The sequence below is a fragment of the Thermobia domestica genome, chromosome 1, assembly GCF_964235325.1.
Source record: "Thermobia domestica chromosome 1, izTheDome1.hap1.1, whole genome shotgun sequence".
Classification (NCBI taxonomy): domain Eukaryota; kingdom Metazoa; phylum Arthropoda; class Insecta; order Zygentoma; family Lepismatidae; genus Thermobia; species Thermobia domestica.
The window spans coordinates 6,086,709-6,106,075 of record NC_137454.1 but is presented as its reverse complement, the minus strand read 5'-3'; the positions used below and the strand labels follow the sequence as shown (position 1 = coordinate 6,106,075).

At 36.2% G+C, this 19,367-nt stretch overlaps 1 pseudogene; it reads right to left on the bottom strand.

Annotated features, from left to right (window-relative positions):
• Window positions 1-1,328: 1,328 nt before the first annotated feature.
• The window catches only part of LOC145668442 (uncharacterized), a 40,930-nt pseudogene continuing 22,891 nt past the window's right edge, over window positions 1,329-19,367 (bottom strand).

Sequence of the window (19,367 nt, the reverse complement as noted above, 5' to 3'; positions counted from 1 at the left end):
AAACCATGCAAGGCAAAAGAATGAAACAAAATTGAAATACGTAAATATGATAGGGAATAGCGAACAGTGTGGTCCCTGTGATCCCAGTGGCCTTCCTGAAGAGGTCTTGGGGGTTAACTTCAAAATTTCAAATAGTAACATGAGTCGAGTGTACCTCGTTCGATAAATCTTGCAAAATCAAAGAATTTGCAGGAGAAAACGATTGAGGTTTAATAGCACTGTTCTTCAAACGCCGCCAAAACACAGTATCAGTGTCAGGCAAAAGATTTAATATCCGTAGTATGAAAGCGATTGGAGATAAATCAACAGAAGAAAAACTGGAATAGCTAACTGAGGTAAGGGACATCGAGAGATGTCGTCGCGTTGATTTCCGAAGCCGCCTGAAGGGTATCCGGGGCGAAAATGAAAATACTAAATAGCAAATTTGGGCGAGTAATTCCACGTTCGTTAAAAATTTAATATTGAACAGTTTTCGTAGGAATGTTTTCGCCATGGAACACCGTTTTCAAAATGACCGCCAAGATGGTGACTGTGTCTAAGAAAGCGCCTAATATTCATAGTATGAATACGGTTAGAGGGAACAACAGCCTAGTGAGTCCTTTAAGTAATCATCGATCGCGCTAACTAACTTAAAACCAAAGTATGTGTGAATCACCAACTGTGCATTCTACATTGTAACCAGCGCAAAACACGGGAAGTCTGGTCACGCACTCTACTTTGCTGTTCTTCGGCAATTTCATTATGAAGAGAATATGATGTTAAAGGGTTACAATGAGATACAAGTAAGGACAAAGGAATAGGATTCAAGGAAAAGGTATATGGGGTATGTATTGCTCTTTTAGCCCTCCAAGTAGGTTATATCTTTAGCGTCACCCGAGACCACAGTGGGATCAGCCTAACTGATCACACGGTGGTCCCCGGGATCCACAAGGAATTACTCCCTTGGATGGTGGACAGTCCCGACCACGAGTATGTAAGAGCACTGACCACCCTGACAGAAAAACCGTGAAATCTAATATGGACTCGCAAGCCCTCTGAGGAGATCATCCGCCCCTGATTTCACCAAGAGTCTCCAAGTCGTGACACACTAACTTTGGATACAAGCTGGAAGCACCTCTTGGTTACAGCTGTAGCGGATAACTCTATCGGCGTAGCAGATATTCACCGGTATGTGGTTGGATATAGCTCTGTCAGAGGCAGTACTACCCGCCGATTGCTCAATTTCGCGCTTGAGTCACGTAGCAAGGGAGATCAGTTCAGGACCCACCTCGTGAATTCCCACGCCTATCACGACCGGGGTGCTTTTTCTTTGTGAATCCCATGTCCTCTCACGTACGGGGTGCTTCTTTTCGTGAGTGTTCAACGACTAAATTGTGTTCAACGACATCTCCCTGTGCTTGAATACACAAAGTAATCCTTCTACGAAAATGTGTTACAGTATTCAATAAAACGTTCCGTGGGATTTGTGCACAAGCTAATCGAATTTGCTGTATCATTTCTTCTCCAGTTGTTGGTTGACGTTCATACACAATGTTCTTGAAATATCCCCACAGATAAAAGTCTGGTGAGGTTAAATCTGGGGATCGTGCAGGCCATAGTACTGGTCCGTTCTTCCCAATCCATGTCCCATTAACAGGCGTGTTCAAATACTGCACCACTCTCCGTGCACAATGGGGTGGCGCTCCATCTAGCTGCAGCCACATTCTTTGTCATGTCTCTAAGCCCACATCCTCAAGCAAAACTGGCAAATCGTGTCTGAGGAAGCCCAGAAAAATGTCACCAGTTACGTTTCCATCCAAGAAGTGTGGACCAATTAGATATCCATTAATAGTCCAACCACACCAGACCACACCAGACATTAATAGTCCAACGGTTTTGAGCATCTACTGCCCTATGCCAACGAGGATAACTGACAACTGACCAGTAGTGACAGTTACGCCTATTGTTTTCACCAGTACTGCGAAATATAACTTCGTCCGAAACAATGACATTTAAAAAAAAACAAGAAAATTTCTACACGTTTCCCGTGACCACTGACAAAACTCTATACGGTGTAACTTGTCGTTTGCAGTAAGAGCTTGAGTAGGAGTTATGTGATGGGCACGATATTTTGCCTTTCTCAACAGCCAAAGGGCAGTTCTTCTAGGTATCCCTATTTACCTCTCCATCTGCCTACTACTAATATGGGGACTGATGTGAATTGCTGCTAAAATATTTATCATTCGTGCATCATCGTTGTAGTTGCGAGCTGACTTAACACGCATCAGGCGACCCTCAAGGGCTCTTACTTCAATATGTCGGATCACTGTATGGTTTGGTGACCGTCGATCAGGAAAACGGGTTTGATATAAAGCAGCAGCTTGACGATAATTTTTGCTACATTCACCCAAAAAAAGTAGCGTGGCAACAATTTCGTTTGGAGTGCAATATTCTTATGAACAACAGTATTTCAGACAGTCAATAAAAACAAAGTAAGAAGTACAACAAATACTAATAATACTAATTCGTAGAGATAATAAGAATACGTACGAGAAAAGTGTTTTTCCGACAGTTACATAAGTAGTCACTCTAAAGCTTTGCTTTTCACAAATCTGCTGCTAACACTCTCATTTAACAGGCTTCGACTGTAGAATCTTGGCTCTAAGCTTGGAGACAGCATGTACTGTACCGGTGTGTGTGTGTTGGGCACAAGTGTCTGTTGGGACAATGCGCATGAGGCAACGGAGGTGCGTCTGCTCTATGACGGCGTTCTACACGAGGATTAAGGAACAACGCTAATAACCGCAATTACTACAAACGTTTTTGTGTACAAAGTACTGGTACTTCGTTATTTCATAAATCACACAACATTGTTTTAGTTATTTTGATTTCTCAAAACTATATTTTTCAGATGGATTTGAAAGATTTGCTTGGAGTTTTAGAGCTCATGCGCAATGTTCTGTAGCAAGAGACTTGAATTTATTTTATCACGTTTAGTGATCTAAACCCAGGCCGTATTAGAGAAACACGGATGAGGAAAGTCAGCGCCTGTAGCCTTCTACAGACGGTTTTATCCTGACATTCGTGTAGTGGAACTGAAAAATAGGTACTATCACTCAGAATATCCGACCGGATAATGGTTCGGGCGTACGCTTGACCTACCCAATGTTGTTTGGAAAGCAGACTTCAGGGATAGAGAATTGGTGCAATGAGTTAATGCGGATGTTCACAGTTACATTTTGATTAACTATTATCACTCATGTCATATTGTGAGCTTCAGGGATGAAACGGTGCGTACGTACATCCCCGAAATGCTTTCCGAATACCAGCAAGCTCTGCATTAAAGTTTCTGTGGCGACGGAGATTGGCAAATTCACAGGTTTGTAAGTTCCTGCAACTGCATTATTCAACAACTTCTTCCGTATAACGTTCCTTCTGTTTTCGGATCAAATCATACTCAGTCATAAAGATATGGGTTACCATTCAAATAAAATTTCACCTTTTTAAGTCACTAAAGCATCATCCTTACAAATAAACGCTTCAACCACCTATGCTCCAACCACCTATGCTAAATGCTCCATACCTATTTGTAGCGTAGCCTTAATTTGCGAATTAAAGTAGAGTTCTCATTTGAACTTTCACAGTTACCTTTCACGCCACTCACATATATAGCGCAGGGAGAGATTATTTTGCAGGACTTGGATTTCTCTCTATACCTTATGGCAATTTTACTCTAACATTTCTATCTAGGTTGTATCATTCTCGAGCCATCTAATGCAGTCTGTGGTTTTCCTATTTAATTTTGGTTATTTTCATTTATGTCTAACCGTATTCATACTATGGGCACTAGAAGTTTTCTCAGACACAGTCACCAGTTGGCGATCAGTTTGAAAACGGTGTCTCATGTCGAAAATATTCTTACAGAAGATGCTTAATATTCACTTGTCTATCTAACGTGATGTTGCTCGCTTCAAGTTGCTACTTGAAATTTTCAAGTTGGCCCCGGATACCCTTAAGTTGGACCTTGAAATCACCCCATCAACACCTCTCGATGTGCCTCACGTCAGTTAGCTACTCCATTTTTTCTTCTGTTGATTTATCTCCAATCGCTTTCATACTGCGGGTACTAAACCTTTTCTCTGACACGGATACTATGTTTCGGCGGCATTTTGAGAACAGTGCCATTTCACCTCAATCGTTTTCTCCTGCATGATGTTTCATTTTGCAAGATTTATTGAACGAGGTACCACTTCACTCATGTTACCATTTGAAATTTTGAAGTTAGCCCCCAAGACCCCTTCAGGGAGGCCACTAGGATCACAGGGACCACTCCATTCGCTATTCCCTGTGATATTTACGTATTTCAATTTTTTTCATTCATTTAAGTTCCACGATTTTCATACTACGGGTACTGGAGTTTCGAACTATATCATGGCGGCCATTTTGAACTGGTGCTCCATATGGAACATCTTTTGGTACAGCGTTACTTACTTTTCCAAGACCTTTCGGATGAGGTATTTCTCCACCCATGTTCTCGTTTGACATTTCAAAGTTACCCCCGTTACCCCCATTTACGGGGAGCGTGGAGGGGTACTTTTGGTGGGATTGGTTCTCCCCCTTAGCAATATATAACGGGTACTTCAAACATTTATTCTATGTTTTATCATTTTGCAGATATTTCCGTAGATTGATTAAAAGGGTCCACCCTCTATATAGAGGATGCTTTAACACTAGAACGGCGGCTGGGTCATTTTTGACCCATTTCAAACTTTAAGTTTTAACAACTTTTCTATTTTCTTACGAACCGGATCGAATTTTTGTGACTTTTACTCGTTCTCTTGAAGAAATATTTGTACTAAGTATTACTCTTATCCACACTTTGCCTTTTGAAATAACAAACAATTATACTAGAACGGCGGCGTGGGTCAATTTTGACCCTACTCTTTTGTTAGTGATATTTTGTTGCATTGTAGCAATACTGCTGGCTAGCGTTTTTATCTTGCGACCGTTCTTTCTTCTAAAACTCTCCCATTCCACCTCGTGTTCAAGAACAGCTTCTCAGCAATTTTGTCAGTTTAGTTGGAGTTAGTAATACTTTAGAAAGTCTGTTGATTAGGAGAATCTCATTATTTTCGGACTGGTGTGCTATTTCAAACACTCATTATGAGCAAGAACTGATGATATTGGACGAAATACTTGGAAATTTCAATGACATAAGTGAGACCGAGTCTGACGCTGAATGCCTTGATATTTCTTCAGATGAAGAGTACCTGCCGAATAACAACGAATATGATGATCCGGATGAAATATTGAAAGAGGAAGAGATAAGCACAGAAAAACATACTTCTGCAAATAAGCGTCGTAAAATAGGTAAGACTATTATTATTATTATTATTATTGAACACAAATATATGTCTTACATCGTAACAAAATATTCATAATAATTTCAATCATTTTAACAAAAAAAATGCAAACAATTTGCATGCTATTGAGAAAATATATAGCTAGTGTGTTTTTGTGTTGGTATCACTATGTTGGAACGTTTCATGAGAAGACGTTTATAACACAAATAAATAATAATAAATAAACCACAGCCATATTCGATCCAATATTGGATGAGGCCTCTCCCCGGAGGCAGGACTTGGTCTACTGCTCCCACGCTGACTAGACGGGTTGGGACAAGGTTCCTATATACCAGACGAGTTGGGAGAAGAAATCCGAAGCTCTCATTGTGATCGCCACTATATGACCGCCTCGCTGGTCTAGTGGTGAACGTGGCTGAGTACGGATTGAGGAAATCCCGAGTTGAATTTCCGGCGATACCAAGAATTCTTTGACTACTAGCCTGTGCCGTAACCAGAAATTTGAAAGCTACCGAAACCAAAATGTTTAGAGGTCTAAATGGGAGACAACTTACTTTCTCTTATGTTTGTATAAATTATATTTCAACCAAAGAAGTAGAATCTCTAAAGGAGTTGTTCGAAAGAACAGTTTACATTTTTTTTCATGTCAGAGCTTTCATGATTAGAACCTAGCAAATCTTATTTATAAAACAATCACTCTATACTGACTTTTTCTGGTTTGAACTACTGCAAGTTTACGATTGTGTATGGTATTTTAGGTTATGTCAGGTTATGTGTTTCCACAAGTTCTAACTAGGGAAAGGAAAGTTATAGAAATGCATAGATCCGTATTACAACCATATTAGTAAAATATTTTTTGTGTAATACGACATGTTTTTATTTGTGAACAACGTTTTTGTATGACCCTTCTCCTTGTAGAGGAGTGACTGAACTTTGTTCTGTGTAAGACTGCAAGTTTAGATGTGTGTAGATTAGGTTAGTTTAGTTCAGTTAGGTAATGCGCTTGAACAAATTATCTAACAATAATACCTATCTAGGAATTAGAATGATATATAACATCACAATATAATAAACTGACATTGTATATAATACATTCAATAATATTTTTGTAATAATACTATATTCATAACAAATAGCGTTTCGTAAATTTGTATTATTGGCAACAACACATTTATCAATAAATATTAAGCTAGAGTTCAAAGAAGTTTTTTGTTTTATTGAATGACACTCACGTTTTATTATGCAATAAATATTAGTGGTTTAGAATACAAATATTTAATAAAAATGGATTGGGTCATTTTTGACCCACTCCCGCCGTTCTAGAGAGTATCAAAAACACCGCCGTTCTAGTGTTAAACATTCATTTTGTCCCTTTCACAATGCCCAGCATATTCAATTTCAAGTAGAACTGTAGATCTCTGAGACACATCTAGGATAATGTCAAAAGTTTAACACACATGCTTTCTTCCGCGTCGTTCGATTGCAAATTCCGGTAGATTTTCATTGGACGTACTGTTTCAAAATACATACTAATAAACCCAGTAGATAGCGTTGGTCATATCCTCCATTTCAGATTACTAATGCTAAGTGAACAAAAAAGGAAAAAAACGAAAAGAAAAGAAAAGTGAAATAAAAGAAATAGTTAATAGAATAGTTCTATTTACTGCAAATTTCTATCAGAAATATCCTATATTAAAAGTCCACTGTATCGTAATGAAAAGTTTGAAATGTTCGAAAGCAAAAGTTTATGTTCCTCATAGATATAGCATGTTTCAAATTTCAACGTGAAAAAAAAAACATTCTATTATAGGATAGCAACAAATTTTGTGTCGAACTAGTATAACTAAAATTTTCTTTTCAAATAACCAAAGAATTTACTATTTTCTAGTCTTTTCCTAAGACTTATCTGTTCCGAACGTCCAGCATTCATTTCATCTCTTCCGAATATAACGTAATTTCCACAGATAAAATGAACACGCTAAGAGCTCAAACGGATCATCGAGCCAGTCGGATGATGTTAGTTAGGTTATAGACCACCACTGAGTCGACGATGAAGATGCGTAGTGACCCGGCAATTCGACTGAGATTCGTTAACCCACAGGATGAAAAAGAGATTTTACTTATTCCCTTGCGTTTAAATAGTATTTTTGTCAGAGATGACCAGGACTGGATATATTATCCCCAGAGCACGAAAAACACGACGCCAAAATTAACAATTAATTATATTCTCCAGACCAGGTATATCGCGCTCTTGCTCCGTTATAACTTTGGAGCATAAGTGCGTGTGTTCGGAAGAAGCAGAGAGGGGGAGAAGTGAAAGATGCAAAGACAGGATAGGGAAACTTCAAGAAATAGAGAAAGGGAAACGAATATAAATATGGAACATACTTATGGGCAGGGTATGGTGTAGATTGCACACAATGTTTACTTGAATTATCGCCAGTGATGCTTTTTAAGTTTTCTGCAGCCATTATTTTACTCGAAAGAAAATACTACTTGTTGGGGAATTAAAACAAGGTCTTCAATTTTAAAGTCCGGCACGCTGCCACTACACCAGCCACTGCTTTAACCAAAGTTTGTTTAACAAAAAGTGCAGTGGTTCTTTCTGAGAACGATAACACAAATATTGTATACTGCAGATAAATGATGTCTTTGGAATGTCCTGGTTTCCAAACCAGCATTTCTAAATAGTCTCTATCGTGATACAGGTGTTTGCTTCCATATTCTTATGTATTGCTTGTTCAGTATGATAAGTCGATTCTTCACAATCACTCTGTAAAAAAAAATAACTTTGGCGTGAACAGGAATTGAACGTATGTTCGATACCTGCATTATTGATAAGGCCATTACTTTACCCCTACACTATAATGCCATCTGAAATTACAAACCAAATATTACTTACTTTAGCCCTGATCTTTGGTACGAACCAAAGTACGCAACGAAATTGAATTTTTCGACAGCCTACAGAGAAATTAGTGCCCACTAATACAGGAAAAATATACAATCCAGAAAAAAATTACACAAATAAAACTGATTTTGGAGTAATTTCGTCGTGCAAGTTCAAAAGCACGTGAATAATAATAATAATAATAATAATAATAATAATAATAATAATAATAATAATAAATGTTCAATTCATAGTGCAGTACTATATTATTTCTATTATTATTATTATTATTATTATTATTATTATTATTATTATTATTATTATCGACATCATCATCATCATTAGTTACCCGCTTCGTTGGGTTAAATTGAGAAAAAGTAGTAATATGTTCCGTTAGTCAGTCTCTGTTTAGGATTACTAAAGCACTCCTTTATATCGAGCATCTTGGAGGTTTTTTATATATACCCTAGCCACCCTATGCTGTGGGGCACGGCACCTGCAGTGTCATTGTAGATCTCAGCAAGCCGCAAAACTATAAATTCGACCATGATATTGTTTATTTCCATCATTTTTACATGTCTCTCCCTCCTCCACGTTTAGGGGCTGAATTTGCATTTAAACAGCACTGTTAATCTCAGCGACTCAAAACATTATAGATTCGCCACTTACTACGGTAAGTTTTTGTTCTTTTTTTAATGTCACTTCCCCACCATATCTCAAAAATACACCGTCAAAGTGATATGACATAAACCATCTCAGGTTTGAACTTCATCTCGGTTTAAAATTTGATCGAGATTGGTTTGGTGGTTCAAGAGTTATTAAGTTTTATTTAATTATTATATATTTATTTCTTTTTTTTAAATTCCCCTCTCCAAGTTCTCTCGTGAAATTGAGACGATAAAAATCATCGCAGGCCCGAACCTCATCTATGTTTAAAAATTTGATCGTGATTGATCCTTTGTTTCACTAGGTATCAAGTTTCATTTATTATTTTTAACTCATCCCACTCCTCATCCCTAAGTTATATCGTCAAAGTAAATAGATAAATACCATCTTAAACCCGAATCTCATCTATGTTGAAAATTTAATCGAGATCGGTTTGGTGGTTCAAGATGATGAAGTTACAAAGAAAATCACCTTCATTTTCATTTTTTAGTTATATATTCCTCTACGTTGCACCGTCAAACTGAAATGATAAAAGTCGTCCCAGATCCAAAGCTTATCTATGTTTAAGGTTTGATCGAGATCGGTTGGGTGGTTCAAGAGATTCGAGGCCCAGGTAGTCTCCAGTTTCATATTCCGGTCCTGACAGAAACTCACCCTATACGGTTTATTGGTATTACATAGAGATATTATAAATGAGCCTATCATAGCTTGACGACTGCCACTGTGCAATAAGTTATCCAGTATCGCTTGAAGTCTATTATGTACTCAATCAATGATATTAGTCCCTGCGTGTGATATATTGAATTGGAATTCCAGCATTCGATCTTCAATATGAAATCGTGTCTAATGTCGAACGATGTTTTTTTTTTCGTATTCCATGTCTGAAATTGATGCTCAAAATGTGTTATTGTGACCATACTGGAAATCAATTCGTAGACCTCATTTAGTAAAAAGTAATATAAATTACATCAGCGTGTAACTGATCTAAGATACTGTATAGATAAAACAATGCAGGAATGAGATTGTTTTCTTGCTATACTGAGACGTGAGAGAGAATCATTGTAGTAAGCTTTTTTTTCTTACAGTGAACTTCAAATTGATGCGTTAGTAAGCCTAAGATATAAATAAAACTCTTATATTACAAAAACGTAATTTTCCAGAAGAAGAAGAAAAAAAGAAAACAAACTCTGATGTTTTTGTTTTTTTAAATCTGTATAGTTTAAAAGTTTTTACCAAAATATCATGCGATATTTCTCAAATACTGCTCTTCCTCGTCGCTAAGCGGTCAGCGACGGTCTGGGTCCATATCTCGGTGGGCGCTAATGTGGTTTGCATCCACGTTGAGGTGAGTACTCCCTTCTTGCTAGACGTTTTCATTCCCCCACTTATTTCATTATCATTCACCTCTTTTAATCATTGTTTCTTTTAGCTAAGAGGACACAATCCTGGAGCGTTAAAGCGAAATATTTCATGAATAGGTTTCCGAAAAAGTAAAATTAATATGAGTGCATTAGTTACAGCATTTAACGAATTTACAAGAACGAAACAATTCTATAAGTTTGTACAGCTTATAAATAGTAGTGCGTAACAAACTCTTAGGGAACAACAATATGATAATCATGCCTAGTTTTAGAAAAACAATGCGGAGCAAAACAAAATGTTCCACTCATATCAAGGAACAAGGTTTCGCAAAAACTATTCAATATGCCTGTGGAAAAAATCTTAAATGTTAATATTAATATCTTGTGAACGTCATTCAAATTATTTCCAACTAAACTGGCTGCTTTGTAGTTTTAAATTCACAGTGATAAAAAATGCACACCTTGTTAGATTAACAATCTTCACTGATGCAGTATATAAAATTAAGTTTTGATTTTTTATGTAGATCACAAATGTTATCAATATTAGCTGACTTCACTTTCAAGCAATTAGAAATGAGGAGATTAACGAGTGATGTAACTGGGAGCCAATAAGAATTAATGTCGCTTCAAATATTACAAAATATTTAGCAAATGATGAATCGCGAAAAGAAACGGCCTTTAGCAAGCAATCTTATTGGCTACGTGCTGTCACGAGCTCATTGAATTGCAAATCTATGATCTAATGATATCGAAAATACGTTTTCCTGACATATCAATAGTTGCGACTTAACATCATTTTATTTTAAGATATATTTTCTAGTAACGCAATTCTGATCATGACATCGCACCGAACTTTCAAGATCATGTCATTTTTTTCCAATCTCACTTTCGTAATTTCTGACGTTACAAAAAATGGGTCTAGGTCAAAACTCCCACAGCCAAAACCCCCACACTCAAGAAATGTCAAAACGCCCACACGATCGGTCATAACTCCAACACAAATGGGACAAAACTCCCATTATGTGGGGGACAAAACTCCCACATGCAGAAATTGTCACAACTGCCACACAAATGGACAAAACCCCTACACAATCGTACAAATCCCACACACTTTGAAAATATAGTGATTGCACGTCTTTGTTGCGGCTCTTTACGACGCCCACTTTAGTGTTTCTGTCATAACAAAACAGTGCTGCAAGAAGAATAGTTGCAACATCAGTTTAAGTGGAATAAAAATTGTTATTAAAAAGTACAAGGGCAAGACATACAACCAGAATCATTTCAGAGTTGCGGAGATTTGACCGATTGTGTGGGGGTTTTGTCCATTTTTGTGGAGGTTTTGTCCATTTATGTGGGGATTGTGACCGTTGCTATTTGTGGTTGTTTTGTCCATTTGTGTGGGAGTTATGTCCGTTCGAGGTTATGACCGATTACCAGTGTGGGGGTTTTGGCTGTGGGTGTTATGACCGTTCGTGTATTTGGGAGATTTGTCCATTTGTGTGGGGGTTATGACCGATCGTGTGGGCGTTTTGACATTTCTTGAGTGTGGGGGTTTTGGCTGTGGGGGTTATGACCGTTCGTGTGTTTGGGAGATTTGTCCATTTGTGTGGGGTTTATGACCGTTTGTGTGGGCATTTTGACATTTCTTGAGTGTGGGTGTTTTGGCTGTGGGGGGTTTGACCGGTTCCCCAAAAAATGACATACGTACATTACGAAACAATGCATTTCCCATTTATACATGTTCAATAAGCAATAAGAAAAGAGGTCAATGTATGCTTATCATGAATCATGGTGACAACTATACGCTTATAGTACAAAAAATAACATGATGCGGCCGCCCTTAAACACTAAAAAACATAACATTTATTGTACCCTTTTATTTCTTATCTACGGCGTTAAGGAAATTAACAAAATTGTTGTATACTTTGACAAGTATTATGTAATTTTCACACAAAACCCCGAGAATGCAACCATTGAACCATCAATTTATTTTGCTTTTTACATCAGATATTACGCAACCGTATGGAGAAGGAGTCTACATGAAGACATATGTTAGTGAATGACCAAGAGGACTACGGCTTACCAATATATAATCCAGACATCAAAGCAACGAGCAATATATGCAAGATCATATTATTTACGCTAAACTATGAAGCTTGAAAACACTTAAATTTCAACACATTAGATGAAAAGATTTCTAATCAATGCCGTGGACAATGACCATCATAAGTCCACATAAATTAAGTCGTACCAAAGGTTATAGTATCGTTACCCGCAAAAAAGAAAAAAAATATTTTATCAACTATGAAAAAGCGACGTATCATTGTGATCGACTCGTATGACACGGTTCGGTATGAGTGCGTTGAAAAGCGAAAACACAAGCACGAAAGTGAACATGGAAAACCGTAAATACATGATCAAATATTTTTCCCTTGTATAACAGTTTTTTCCCTACTTTTCCTTTTCAAATTGGCGTAAGGGAGCAACAACGAACTAAAAATTGAATACATCCATATCATACAATAAAACCCAGACGAGGGATGCCAAAAATAGTGAGCAGCGAGCAAGGGCAAGGATTACGACACATGTGCCAATACGAGTAAATTTTTCATAATTTTATTCTCTCTATCATGTTTAAAATCAACGACTCTTTGTTTCTCTTCTTTCCGAAAAAAACAAATTTGTACCAGTATACAAAGTAATATATTGCTTCTTTTTTCTTTTCAAGGTACAACTGCACGATTCGAAGATGACACGTTTAGCGTACTAATTCTTCAACATTTTCATTATTCAATATTCGTATCGGGGAAACTACATATTCTATGAATAAGCAAATGGCTTTAATTAAAATACAACTAGCTGAAAATGTTACATCTTCTCTGATTTCATCAAACACATCTTCAGGAACACTGAATACATTTCTCTCGTGTTAAATAATGTTAGCTTGATATTGTTGATTTCAAAATTTAATATTTTAAAATGTTATGTTTGCAGTTTTAGTACCAAAAATTTGAAATTTTGAAATCAAAAATTTTGATCTGATTTTTTTAAATTTTTGAAAACTGTTCTAATGTTTCGCTAAGGTTAAGTTTGTTTGAAAATTTTATTTCGAGAAAAATATTTCATTTTTTTAAGAATTGTAGTTTCCAAAATTTGTTTTTACTGTTATTTAGTTTGAACACTATTCGTTCCAAAATATTTAGTTTGAAAAATTTGATTTTTAAGTACTGATTTAAGAAATTTTAGTTTGCAATATTTGATTTCAATGTTTATTTCGAATTAAAATTGAGAGTTTTTAGTGTTTCAAAGTCTTCAGTTTGAAATTGTGTTTAAAACGAAAGCTCGAAAATATTTAGTTCCAAGATTTTTATTTCGAATAGTTTGGTTTCAGAAAAATGTGGATGCGAAAGATTTCATTTACACTTTTAGTTCGAAAATTTATATTTCTAAAATTGATTTGAAACGTTTTAAATTCTCAAAATTTGCTTTTTAGTTTCTAGTTCTAAAACGTAGGTTTGAAAATTTTAGGCTATTTTTCAATTTGTGTTTAAAAATGTAGTTTCAATAATTTGTATTGATCTTTTTATTCTAATTTTTTGTGCAAAGAAAATGTTTGAAAGTTTTATTTAATAGCTTTTAGTTTTTCAATTTTTTGTTTTAAACTTTTAGTTCATAAATTTTGGTTTTAAAATTATACTTCAAAATTTCGTTGACAATTTTGATTTGAACAAGATTTGTTCGGAAATGTTCGTTTATGAATCTTTCATTTTCCAGAATTCGCTATTAACTTTTTAGTTCCAAAATTTTGATTTGAATATTTGTTAACTTGAAAATTTGTAGTTTCCAAAAATTTGGTTTTCAAGCTTTCAATTTGGGATTTTTCTGAAGTTTCTTGCACTTAACGGAACCGTTCTGTAAAGAGTCGGAGCCGTTTAGTTAAAAAGACTTAGCAACACTGTTTCCATGAACGAAGCAACGCTGTTACTGTGCAGAAAGATTCTGAGCCGTTAAATTGCTAAACGTTATAACAATTGTTCCTACTAATTGCTGTGTCATTAGAATAGTTGTTACAATGGAACTATCAGACTTAAGTAAAGAGTAAATGCGACATAATCTTTTTTTAGTCCAATGTTATGTTTAATGTTCTATTGAAGAGGGTCCTAAAAGTTACCCTTCACAAATTTTAGATAATAAATGTATCCTTATAGGCACATACTGGTTGACAAATAAGCTCCATGTTTAAAGGCGTATGCACCAAAAATTCATAATTATATATCTATCCAGTGGAACGAAGTTAGTCCTTGTAAAAAACCGCGAGTCTTCCAAAAATATAATCTTGATATTTGACCCTGAAATTAGGTACCCATGTCAAATTTAAGGGATGATTCTCAAATTGAGGAGGAGTGCATTTCTGTCCTGCACGTAAAAGAAAATAAAAAACATCAGTATTTATACCATCAAAAAGTAACTAATTTTTTAGGAGAATACACACATAACTTTTATTTGAGGTGGGTCATTCAGAGTAATTTATCTACTCGATCATATAACAATATTAGGCAAGAAAGATGATAACCATCTCAAAATTTTATGGCTGTTAAAGAGAAAGAGATAAGCCCCATTGCATATCCCCTAGTTTAGAAATATTAGTCTCAATAGATAGTAAAGTCTTACCCGGCAGTGTAGTATTAAGACAACATGGCCTCATGATGTCATAACACGTGACTCAAGAGCAGGAGCTAATTCCCCTTCATGGCGGGTCCAATAATCACATGGCTCTATCAGTCAATCAGAATCGTCAACCTTTTGCTGATTCGACCCGATATAAATGATCCCTTACTACTGTATCGTACGCTTCAGCACGAAGCGATCTCTCGGAACTATTTCAACGTTATTATTTATTTTCATATTTTCCTTTAATTCTCCCTCAACAGTGATAATTGATGTTGTACGTAATAGCTTAAATTCTAGTTTAAATTGTTTTAAGTTATCCTTGCTTGGTTCACATTCTCGAACCACTCAAAACCGTGATATTGATAAAGCTATTAAAGGTTGGCCATGTTGAGGATTGATATTTAGAAAAGATGAATTCAAGCATCGTTGAAGCCAATTCGCTAATCATCTTGTTTTTATTAATGAAACTATAGTTATCATCTAAGCCTCTGCCAGCGTTTTACTAATCTTTTGTACCTGATTTGCATTTTTTTAAAATCAATTAATTGTATAATTTAATGGTAGAACACATTCAAAGATGTGCTAACGATGTTTTTTTTTTTTTTTTTGTTTCAGAACCCATAACCAGAACGTATTAACGTTTTATACCATAAGCAAATGATTTACGGCATCCATACTAGTTGGTATATACTAACTCTATGGCCTGTGGAACCCGGAGGTTCAATGCCGCTTTCACAAAATCTCTCCACTGACTTCTATCCTTAGCTAAATGCATCTAGTTTCTACTTTGTATTCCGATCTCTGCGAGATCCGTTTTAATATTGTCCTTCTATCTGCGTCTAGGTCTTCCCAATGGTCATTTTCCGATTGGTCTTCCAGTAAAGACTTTGAAAGCGTTTCTACTTTCTTCCATTCTAACTACATGACCGCCCACCTAAGCCTCCTAGACTTGACGACCCTAACAATGTTTGGTAAACCATATAAATTATGTAGTTCTTTGTTATGAAATTTCCGCCATTCCCCATTCCCGCTTCTCCGAATATTTGTCTCAGGATCTTGTTCTCAAATACTTTCAGTCTATGTTCTTCCCTGAGAGTAAGTGACAATGTTTCGCAGCCATACAGGACAACAGGCATGATTATCGTTTTGTATATTTTAAGCTTCAAATTCCTCAACAACAAGAGATGTTGAATTGAATAATAACACGAATTCCCTACTTTTAGTTGACGTTTAATTTCTCAGTGAATTTGATTTTCGTCTATTAATATTGATCCTAGATATTTGAAAGTATCCACTTTATCAAAATAATTATTTATTATTTTATCGCATTTATAATTTCATGTATTCCGGTCACGACGCACTTCCATGTATTTAGTTTTCTCTGCATTTACTTCTAAACCCATGTCCCACCAAGCGTTTAGTAAGATCTCTGCATTTGTTTCTATTGTTCTCCTATCATCACCTATTAAATTTACATCATCAGCATATGCCATAACCTGGTGATTACCGTTCAACTCTTGGTCTTGGTTGCTATCTTTGACGCATGTCCTCGCATGTCCAGGTGGCGACAACGCATGTCCTCGTTTCAGGCCATTCTCGACGTGAAAGCTCGCGGACAAACATTTTCCTACCCGGACTTTACTTTGGGATTCATTTAAACATATGTTAATTAATCTAATTAGCTTTCTCGGTGTTTCAAGTTCTGTAAGAACGTTGTATAATGTTTCTCTCCTAACCGAGTCGTGCGTCTTTCTAAACTAAATAAATAGTTGATGTACCGGGGTAGTGTAATCCCACTTTTTTCGAGTATTTGGCGAATGGTAAATATTTGGTCGATAGTTGATCGATTTCATCTATGTCCTCACTGATAATTTCCAATAATTTCATCTGCGTATGGGGTCAGTCTTGGTAATATAACATTTTAAACGATTTCATAGGATGTTGACAGAAGAGAAATGCCTCGATAATTATTACAGTCAGTTTTGTCGCCTTTCTTGTGAATTGGAACAATGATTGATTCTTTGCACTCTTGTGGCAATTCTTCCTTGTTCCAGATAAGGAGAATGAGTTTTGTATCTTGTTCCACAATTTTTCGCCTCCAGCTAAAATTAACTCAGCCGGAATTGCATCTACACCCGGAGATGTGTGTTTCTTTAATTACTTTATACCGGTTTCTACTGCACTTCGGTTGGGTTCTGGAATATAGGGTTCTGCGTTGTGTATCTCCTTTTCTCCACGCAAACTAGTTTTTGGTTGCGTGTTAAGCAAATCGTCAAAGAAATCTTTCCATCTATTTAAGATGCTATCCGTGTCAGTGAGAACTGTACCGTCAGATTTCTTTAATATGTAAGCACGAGGTTGAAAGCCTTTCTTAAATTCGTTGATTCCCTTATACATGTCCCGGATGTTTTTATTTTTACTATTATCTTCAAGTTCCTTAATTTTAGCTTTTATAAAATCTCGTTTCTTTGTTCTAAAAGTATCCGAAGTTTCCCGCCTGATATCTGCGAAATTTTGTGTAGTTATTTGATTCGGATTTTGTAGGAGCGTAATTTTGCCTGTTTTCTCTTCTCTGCTAGTTTCCTGGTCGAGCCATGGTTTGTTCCTATGTATTTCCGCGTGCCCCAATATTTTTAGCTGAAATTTTAATGCTATCTCTAACTCCAATCCAGGTATCCTCAACACTAGTGCACTCCGAATCTTCTAAAGCCGAGAATCTATTCGAAACTTCAATCTTGTATTTCTCTCTTACCTGGCTCTCTCCTAATTTCTTTCAATTGAATCTCTTTGTTTTCTGACAATGAATATTATCTTTATTCAGCAATAATCTCTCTCGTATTATCGCTTCTACCAGGTAGTGGTCAGTGTCACAACCAGCAACTCTAAACAACTGGATATCAATTATGCTAGATTGCCTTCTTCTATTTATTAAAACATGATCAATTTGAATATGTTTTTTTCCGTATGGTGGTGTCCAAGTGTATTTATGAATTTTGTACTCTTCACGATTAGGTTTTTGGATGTTGCAAAGTTCACGAGTCTAACACCGTTGTCATTATTTTCTTTATGCAGGCTATCGTTCCCTATAACCGGTTTGAAAATGTCATCTCGTCCTACCTTCGCACTGAAATCCCCTAATAGAGTTGGGGACTACTAGTGCAAATTAAAAAGAAACAGAAGAAAAGAAAAGAGAAAGAACGAAAGAGAAAATAAAAGAAAGAAGAAAGAGTTCCATTTTACTGTTAATTTCTATCAGAAATATCCCATATTAAAAGTCCAAATTGTATTGTAATGAAAAGTTATAAATTTTGGAAAGCAAAAATTAATGTTCCTCATAGACGTAGCATGTTTCAAATTTCAACGTGGAAAAACACATTAAATTAAAGAATGGGAATAAAGTTTGTGTCCAATTAGTATAAATAAAAGTTTCTTTTCAAATAAACAACATTTTCTACTCTTTTCCGAAGATCTACCTGTTCCGAACATCCAACTTTGATTTTATCTCTTCCGAATATAACGTAATTTGCACAGATAAAATGAACACGCTAAGAATTCAAGCGGTTCATCGTGTCAGTCGAATGATGTTGGTTAAATTATAGACCACCACTGGGTCGAGGATTCAAATGCGTAGTGACCCGATAATTCGACTGAGACTCGTTAAACCCGGAGGATAAAAAAGAGATTTTACTTATTCCCTTGCGTTTAAACAGTATTTGTCAGAGATCACCAGGGCTGGAGATGTTATCCCCAGAGCACGAAAAACACGACGCCAAAGTTAATAATTAATTAAATTCTCCAGACCAGGTACGTCGCGCTCTTGCTCCGTTTTAACTTTGGAAGATGAAGTGCGTGTATGTGTGAGAGGGAGAGAGGGGGAGAAGTGAAGATGCAAAGACAGAATAGGGAAACTTCAAGAAATAGAGAGAGGGGAACGAATATAAATATGAAACATATTTATCATTGCACGTATGATATAGAATGCACACACCGTTTATTTGAATTATCGCCAGTGATGCTTTTTAACTTCTCCATCAGAAGATAAATCTCTGCAGCCATTATTTTATGCGAAGAAATCATACTACCTGTTGGTGAATCGAAACAAGGTTTTCAATTTTAAAGTCTGGCACGTTACCACTACATCACCGATTGCTTTAGCCAATCTTTGTTTAACAAATGGTGCAGTGGTTCTTTCTGAGAACGATAACACGAAAAGTTTGTACTGCAGATCAATATTGTCTTTGGAATGTGTTGGTAATTCCCTTGCTCTTTCCCAACCAGCATACGTAAATCGTGTCTATCATGATACAGGTTTTTGCTTCCACATTCTTATGCATTGCTTGTCCAGTATGATAAGTCGATTCTTCACAATAACTTTCTTAAAAGATTAACTTTCGCGTGAACAGGATTTCAAGGTATGTTCGATAGCTGTATTATTCATAA